Source organism: Pan paniscus, chromosome 4, assembly GCF_029289425.2.
Source record: "Pan paniscus chromosome 4, NHGRI_mPanPan1-v2.0_pri, whole genome shotgun sequence".
Taxonomy (NCBI): Eukaryota; Metazoa; Chordata; class Mammalia; order Primates; family Hominidae; genus Pan; species Pan paniscus.
Genome location: NC_073253.2, coordinates 131,849,000 through 131,858,251, shown reverse-complemented (window position 1 = coordinate 131,858,251; position 9,252 = coordinate 131,849,000). Strand labels below are relative to the sequence as shown.

The 9,252-nt window shown below is 44.1% G+C and overlaps 1 long non-coding RNA gene across 1 annotated transcript; it reads left to right on the top strand.

Annotated features, from left to right (window-relative positions):
• Window positions 1-1,703: 1,703 nt before the first annotated feature.
• Window positions 1,704-8,770, top strand: LOC129397866 (uncharacterized). Its single transcript, XR_008625520.1, has 2 exons — window positions 1,704-2,044; window positions 6,918-8,770. It is a non-coding gene; the product is annotated as an uncharacterized LOC129397866 (long non-coding RNA).
• Window positions 8,771-9,252: the final 482 nt, after the last annotated feature.

Sequence of the window (9,252 nt, the reverse complement as noted above, 5' to 3'; positions counted from 1 at the left end):
TTGGTTCAACATATGAAAGTCAAAAATGTGATCCACCATATAAACAGAATTAAAAACAAAAAATATATGATCATCTCAATAGATGCAGAAAAAAACTTGATAAAATCTAACACTCCTTCATGATAAAAATGCTCAACAAACTAGGCATTGAAGGTACATACATCAAAATAATAAGAGCGATCTATGGCAAACTCACAGCCAACATTATACTGAATGGGCAAAAGCTGGAAACATTCCCCTTAAGAACTGGAGCAAGACGAGGATGCCCACTCTCACCACTCCTATTCAATATAGTACTGGAAGTCCCAGCCAGAGCAATCAGGCAAAAGGAAGAAATAAAAGGGACCCAAATAGAAAAAGAAGACGTCAAAGTGTCTTTCTTCACTGGTAAAATTATTCCATACCTAGAAAACCCTAAAGACTGCCATAAGGCACCTAGAACTGATAAAAGACTTCAGTAAAGTTTCAGGATACAAAATCAGAACAGAAAAAAATCAGTAGCATTTTTATACACCAATGGCATCCTAGTTGAGAGCTGAATCAAGAAGACAATCTCATTTATGACAGCCACAAAAAATAGTGAAATACTTAGGTATATATCTAACCAAGGAGGTAAAGAATAACTATGAGAACTACAAAACACTATCAGAGATGACACAAATAAATGAAAAACATTACAAGCTCATGTACTGGAAGAATCAATATAATCAAAATGATCATGCTGCCCAAAGCAAGTTAGAGATTCAATGCTATTCCCAACAAATTACCAACATTATTTTTTACAGAATTAGAAAAAAACTGCTCTAAAATTCGTATGAAACCATAAAAGAATAGCCAAAGCAATCTTAAGCAAAAATAACAAAGCCAGAGGCATCACATTACTCAACTTTAAACTATACTACAAAGCCACAGTGACTAAAACACATACATAGATCAATGGAACAGATGTAGACCCCATAAATAAAGCCACAAACCTACAACTATCTGATCTTTGACAAACTCGACAAAAATAGGCAATGAGGAAAAGCCTCCCCACTCAATGAATGAAGCTGGGATAACTGGCTAACTATATGCAGAAGAATGAAACTGGAATCCTGCTTATCACCATATGTAAAAATTAAGTCAAGATAGATTAAAGACTTAAATGTAAGAACCTCAAACAATAAAAATTCTAGAAGCAATCCTAGGAAATACCCTTCTGGACATTGGCCTTGGTTAAGAATTTATGGCTAAGTCTTCAGAAGCAATTGCAACAACAACAACAAAATTGACAAGTGGGACATAAGAAAACTAAAGAGCTTCTTCACAGAAGAGGAACTATCAAGGAAGTAAACAGACAACCTACAGAATGTGAGAAAAAATTCACAAACTATGCATCTGAGAAAGGTTTAACATCCAGAATCTATAAGGAACTTAAACAATGGAGCAAGCACAAAACAAATAACTGTCAGGCCTCTGAGCCCAAGCCAAGCCATCGCATACCCTGTGACTTGCACGTATATATGCCCAGATGGCCTGAAGTAACTGAAGAATCACAAAAGAAGTGAATATGCCCTGCCCGATCTTAACTGATGACATTCCACCACAAAAGAAGTGTAAATGGCCGGTCCTTGACTTAAGTGATGACATTACCTTGTGAAAGTCCTTTTCCTGGCTCATCCTGGCTCATAAAGCACCCCTACTGAGCACCTTGCGACCCCCACTCCTGCCCGCCAGAGAACAAACCCTCTTTGACTGTAATTTTCCTTTACCTACCCAAATCCTATAAAATGGCCCCACTCTTATCTTGCTTTGCTGACTCTTTTAGGACTCAGCCTGCCTGCACCCAGGTGAAATAAACAGCCATGTTGCTCACACAAAGCCTGTTTGGTGGTCTCTTCACACGGACGCACATGAAATTTGGTGCCATGACTCAGATCGGGGGACCTCCCTTGTGAGATCAATCCCCTGTACTCCTGTTCTTTGCTCCAAGAGAAAGATCCACCTATGACCTCAAGTCCTCAGAATGACCAGCCCAAGGAACATCTCACCAATTTTAAATCAGGTAAGCGGCCTCTTCTTACTCTCTTCTCCAACCTCTCTCACAGTCCCTCAACCACTTTCTCCTTTCCACTCTTCAATCTCTCCCTTCTCTTAATTTCAATTCCTTTCATTTTCTGGGAGAGACAAAGGAGACACATTTTATCCATGGACCCAAAACTCCAGCGCCGGTCACGGACTGGGAAGGCAGCCTTCCCTTGGTGTTTAAACACTGCAGGGATGCCTCTCTGATTATACACCCACGTTTCAAGGGTGTCAGACCACGCAGACATGCCTGCCTTGGTCCTTCACCCTTAGTGGCAAGTCCGCTTTTCTGGGGAAGGGGCAAGTACCTCAACCCCTTCTCTCCTTGTCTCTGCCCCTTCTCTGCTTTTCTGGGAGAGGGGCAAGTACCCCTCAACCCCTTCTCCTTCACCCTTAGTGGCAAGTCCCGCTTTTCTATGGGGCAAGAACCCCCAATCCCTTATTTCCACACCCCAACCTCTTATCTCTGTGCCCCAATCCCTTATTTCCATGCCCCAACTTCTTATCTCTGTGCCCCAATCCCTTATTTCTGCACCCCAACCTCTTATCTCTGCACCCCAATCCCTTATTTCCACACCCCAACCTCTTATCTCTGTGCCCCAATCCCTTATTTCCACACCCCAACCTCTTATCTTTGTGCCCCAATCCCTTATTTCCACGCCCCAACCTCATATCTCTGCGCCCCAATCCCTTATTTCCGCACCCTGATCTATCTCTGTGCCCCAACCCCTTTTCTGGAAGGTGAGAACCCCTGAACCCCTTCCCTCCGTTTCTCTACTCTCTCTTTTCTCTAGGTTTGCTTCCTTCACTATGGGCAACCTTCCACCCTCCATTCCTCCTTCTACTCCCTTGGCCTGTGTTCTCAAAAACTTAAAACCTCTTCAACTCACACCTGACCTAAAACCTAAATGCCTTATTTTCTTCTGCAATGCTGCTTGACCCCAATATAAACTCAACAGTAGTTCCAAATAGCCAGAAAATGGCACTTTGAATTTTTCCATCCTGCAAAATCTAAATAATTCTTGTTGTAAAATAGGCAAACGGTCTGAGGTGCCTGACGTCCAGGCATTCTTTTACTCATCAGTCCCTTCCTAGTCTCTGTGCCCAGTGCAACTCACCCCAAATCTTCCTTCTTTCCCTCCCACCTGTCCCCTCAGTACCAACCCCAAGCATTGCTGAGTCTTTCTAATCCTCCTTTTCTACAGACCCATCTGACCTCTCCCTTCTTCCCCAGGCTGCTCCTCACCAGGCCGAGCTAGGTCCCAATTCTTCCTCAGCGTCTGCTCCTCCACCCTATAATATTTTACCACCTCTCCCCTCCTCACACCTGGTCCGGCTCACAGTTTCGTTCCATGACTAGCCCTCCTCCACCTGCCCAGCAATTTACTCTTAAAAAGGTGGCTGGAGCCAAAGGCATAGTCAAGGTTAATGCTCCTTTTTCTTTATCCCAAATCAGAAGTGTTTAGGCTCTTTTTCATCAAATATAAAAATCCAGCCCAGTTCATGACTTGTTTGGCAGCAACCCTAAGACACTTTACAGCCCTAGACCCTAAAAAGTCAAAAGGCCGTCTTATTCTCAATATACATTTTATTACCCAATCTGCTCCTGACATTAAATAAAACTCCAAAAATTGGAATCTGGCCCTCAAACCCCACAACAGGACTTAATTAACCTCACCTTCAAGGTGTACAATAACAGAAAAAAGTTGCAATTCCTTGCCTCCACTGTGAGACAAACCCCAGCCACATCTCCAGCACACAAGAACTTCCAAACTCCTGAACCACAGCAGCCAGGCATTCCTCCAGAAGCTCCTCCCCCAGGAGCTTGCTACATGTGCCAGAAATCTGGCCACTGGGCCAAGGAATGCCCACAGCCCAGGATTCCTCCTAAGCCATGTCCCATCTGTGTGGGGCCCCACTGAAAATTGAACTGTTCAACTCACCTGGCAGCCACTCCCAGAGCCCCTGGAACTCTGGCCCAAGGCTCTCGGACTGACTCCTTCCCAGATCTTCTTGGCTTAGCGGCTGAAGACTGACACTGCCCGATTGCGTCGGAAGCCCCCTAGACCATCACGGACACCGAGCTTCAGGTAACTCTCACAGTGGAAGGTAAGCCCATCCCCTTCTTAATCAATACGGAGGCTACCCACTCCACATTACCTTCTTTTCAAGGGCCTGTTACCCTTGCCTCCATAACTGTTGTGGGTATTGACGGCCAGGCTTCTAAACCTCTTAAAACTCCCCAACTCTGGTGCCAACTTAGACAATACTCTTTTAAGCACTCCTTTTTAGTTATCCCCACCTGCCCAGTTCCCTTATTAGGCTGAGACACTTTAACTAAATTAGCTGCTTCCCTGACTATTCCTGGACTACAGCTGTATCTCATTGCCGCCCTTCTTCCCAATCCAAAGTCTCCTTTGCGTCCTCCTCTTGTATCCCCCCACCTTAACCCACAAGTATAAGATACCTCTACTCCCTCCTTGGTGACTGATCATGCACCCTTTATCATCTCATTAAAACCTAATCACCCTTACCCCACTCAATGCCAATATCCCATCCCGCAGCACACTTTAAAAAGATTAAAGTCTGTTATCACTCGCCTGCTACAGCATGGCCTTTTAAACCCTATAAACTCTCCTTACAATTCCCCCATTTTACGTGTCCTAAAACCAGACAAGCCTTACAAGTTAGTTCAGGATCTGCGCCTTATCAACCAAATTGTTTTGCCTATCCACTCCGTGGTGCCAAACCCATATACTCTCCTATCCTCAATACCTGCCTCTATAACCCATTATTCTGTTCTAGATCTCAAACCTGCTTTCTTTACTATTCCTTTGCACCCTTAATCCCAGCATCTCTTCACTTTCACTTGGACTGACCCTGACACCCATCAAGCTCAGCAAATTACCTAGGCTGTACTGCTGCAAAGCTACACAGACAGCCCCCATTACTTCAATCAAGCCCAAATTTATTCCTCATCTGTTACCTATCTCGGCATAATTATCATAAAAACACACGTGCTCTCCCTGCCAATTGTGTCTGACTGATCTCTCAAACCCCAGCACCTTCTACAAAACAACAACTCCTTTCCTTCCTAGGCATGGTTAGCGTGGTCAGAATTCTTACACAAGAGCCAAGACCGCACCCTGTGGCCTTTCTGTCCAAACAACTTGACCTTACTGTTTTAGCCTAGCCCTCATGTCTGTGTGCAGTGGCTGCCACTGCATTAATACTTTTAGAGGACCTCAACATCACAAACTATGCTCAACTCACTCTACAGTTCTCATAACTTCCAAAATCTATTTTCTTCCTCATACCTGATGCATATACTTTCTGTTTCCTGGCTCCTTCAGCTATACTCACTCTTTGTTGAGTCTCCCACAGTTACCATTGTTCCTGGCCCAGACTTCAATCCGGCCTCCCACATTATTCCTGATACCACACCTGACCCCCATGACTGTATCTCTCTGATCCACCTGACATTCACCCCACTTCCCCAAATTTCCTTCTTTCCTGTTCCTCACCCTGATCACGCTTGATTTATTGATGGCAGTTCCACCAGGCCTAATTGCCACACACCAGCAAAGGCAGGTTATGCTATATTACAAGCCACTAGCCCACCTCTTAGAACCTCTCATTTCCTTTCCATCGTGGAAATCTATCCTCAAGGAAATAATTTCTCAGTGTTCCATCTGCTACTCTACTACTCCTCAGGGATTATTCAGGCCCCCTCCCTTCCCTACACATCAAGCTCGAGGATTTGCCCCCACCCAGGACTGGCAAATTAGCTTTACTCAACATGCCCTAAGCCAGATAACTAAAATACCTCTTAGTCTAGATAGATACTTTCACTGGATAGGTAGAGGCCTTTCCTACAGGGTCTGAGAAGGCCACCGCAGTCATTTCTTCCCTTCTGTCAGACATAATTCCTCAGTTTAGCCTTCCCACCTCAATACAGTCGGATAACAGACGAGCCTTTATTAGTCAAATCAGCCAAGCAGTTTTTCAGGCTCTTAGTATTCAGTGAAACCTTTATATCCCTTACGGTCCTCTGTCTTCAAGAAAAGTAGAATGGACTAAAGGTCTTTTAAAAACACACCTCACCAAGCTCAGCCACCAACTTAAAAAGGACTGGACAATACTTTTACCACTATCCCTTCTCAGAATTCAGGCCAATCCTCGGAATGCTACAGGATACAGCCCATTTAAGCTCCTATATAGGCGCTCCTTTTTATTAGGCCCCAGTCTCATTCCAGACACCAGACCAACTTAGACTGTGCCCCCCAAAAAACTTGTCATCCCTACTATCTTCTGTCTAGTCATACTCCTATTCACCATTCTCAACTACTCATACACGCCCTGCTCTTGTTTACGCTGCCGGTTTACACTGTTTCTCCAAGCCATCACAGCTGATATCTCCTGGTGCTATCCCCAAACTGCCACTCTTAACTCTTGAAGTAAATAAATAATCTTTGCTGGCAGGACTATGCTGAATCTCCTTAGGCACTCTCTAATCGGATATCCTGAGTCGTCACAATTCTTAGACCTTTTATACCTGTTTTTCTCCTTCTGTTATTCCATTTAGTTTCTCAATTCATCCAAAACCGTATCCAGGCCATCACCAATCATTCTATACGACAAATGTTTCTTCTAACATTCCCACAATATCACCCCTTACCACAAGACCTCCCTTCAGCTTAATCTCTCCCACTCTAGGTTCCCATGCTGCCCCTAATCCCGCTTGAAGCAGCCCTGAGAAACATTGCCCATTCTCTCTCCATATCACCCCCCAAAAATTTTTGCCGCCTCAACACTTCAACACTATTTTGTTTTATTTTTCTTATTAATATAAGGCAGGAATGTCAAGCCTCTGAGCCCAAGCCAAGCCATCGCATCCCCTGTGACTTGCAGGTGTACACCCAGATGGCCTGAAGTAACTGAAGAATCACAAAAGAAGTGAAAAGGTCCTGCCCCACCTTAACTGAAGACATTGCACCACAAAAGAAGTGTTAATGGCCGGTCCTTGCCTTAAGTGATGACATTACCTTGTGAAAGTCCTTTTCCTGGCTCATCCTGGCTGAAAAAGCACCCCCACTGAGCACCTTGTGACCCCCCACTCCTGCCCGCCAGAGAACAAACACCCTTTGACTGTAATTTTCCTTTACCTACCCAAATCCTATAAAATGGCCCCACCCTTATCTCCCTTCGCTGGCTCTCTTTTCAGACTCAGCTCGCCTGCACCCAGGTGAAATAAACAGCCATGTTGCTCACACAAAGCCTGTTTGGTGGTCTCTTCACACGGACGTGCATGAAAATAACCACATTAAAAAGTGGGCAAAGGACATGAAAAGACACTTCTCAAAAGAAGACATACATGCGGCCAACAAACATGAAAAAATGCTCATCACCACTACTCATCAGAGAAATGCAAATCAAAACCACAATGAGATACCATCTCACACCAGTAAGAATGGCTTTTGCTAAAAAAGTCCAAAAAAAATAGATGTTGGTGAGGCTGTGGAGAAGAGGGGACAATGGTGGGAATGTAAATTAGCTCAGCCACTCTGGAGAGCAGTTTGGAGATTGCTCAAAGAACTTAAGACAGAACTACCATTTGACCCAGCAATGCTATTAAAGGGCATATACCCAAAGGAAAATCCTATTAATGGGTATATAGCCAAAAGGGCACACACACCCATATGTTAATTATAGCACTATTCACAATACTAAAAAGTTGGTGTGTCCAGAGTTGGTTCCTTCTGGTGGGTTCGTGGTCTCACTGACTTCAAGAATGGAGCTGTGGACCTTTGCAGTGAGTGTTACAGCTCTTAAAGTTGGCACGGACCCAAAGAGTGAGCAGCAGCAAGATTTATTGTGAAGAGCGAAAGAACAAAGCTTCCACAGCATGGAAGGGGACCTGAGCAGGTTGCTGCTTCTGGCTGGGGTGGCCTGCTTTTATTTCCTTATTTGTCCCCTCTCATGTCCTGTTTCTGTCCTACGCCCTTTTTTCAATCCTCCCCGTGATTGGCTACTCTTAGACTCCTGCTGATTGGTCCATTTTACAGAGCACTGATTGGTCCATTTTACAAACTTCTTGCTAGCTACAGAGCACTGATTGGTGTATTTTTACAGAGTGCTGATTGGTGCATTTTACAAACCTCTTGCTAGCTACAGAGCACTGATTTGTGCATTTTACAATCTCCTTGTAAGACAGAAAAGTTCTCCAAGTCCCCAATGGATCCAGGAAGTCCAGCTGGCTTTGCCTCTGAATGGGATCAACTCAGGTGCCCATCAGTGGTGGACTGGATGAAGACAATGTGATAGATATATACCATGAAATGCTATACAGCCATAAAAAGTGAAACCATGTATTTACAGCAACATGGATGCAGTTGAAGGCCATTATTCTAAATAAACTAATGCAATGCAGAAACAGAAAACAAAATACCAGATATTATCATTTGTAAGTGGGAGCTGAACATTGGATACACATGGACATAAACATAGGAAAAATAGACACTGCAGTCTACTAGAGGGGAGAGACAGAGAACAGGGCAAGGGCTGAAAAACTACTTATTGTGTTCTATTCCCACTACCTGAGTGACAGGTTCAATCATACCCCAAACTCCACCATAATGCAGTATAACTTTTTAACAAACCTGCCCATGCACCCCATGATTCTAAAATAAAACTTGTTGGAATTTGATCAGGCTGGTGGGAAAAATATTCGTTATGATAGCCACAAAACCCTTTTGGGGTTTTCATATGACTTCGGTAATAGACCGGGCAGAAGGCAGCCTGGTCACATTACCTTTAGTTACATAGGTTAGAGTAGTAAACAACAGGATGTGGGGAAGTTATCTAGTTAGCTTGTTTACTCATGTGGTCTTAAGCCTTAAGCCTTTGATGTATACTTTTTACTCAGAAAGTCCTCAATGTCAATTAACCTCTAATGGCGTTAACTCAAGCTTTTGTTAGCTAATCTTAATGAATAAATGCAAGCCTCCTGAGCTAATCGGGGCTGGCCGCAGTGACAAACCTCTCTTGGTGTAGGCGGTCAGACATTCAGCAGGACTGGCAAAACAGAATATCTGTGTGTCAGTGTACGTTTTATCCATCCGTTGTTTGGGTCAGGGTCTGCGGGCAGACCCTCGCAGCTAATGCCCTCTTGTGAGGAGCAATACCTCA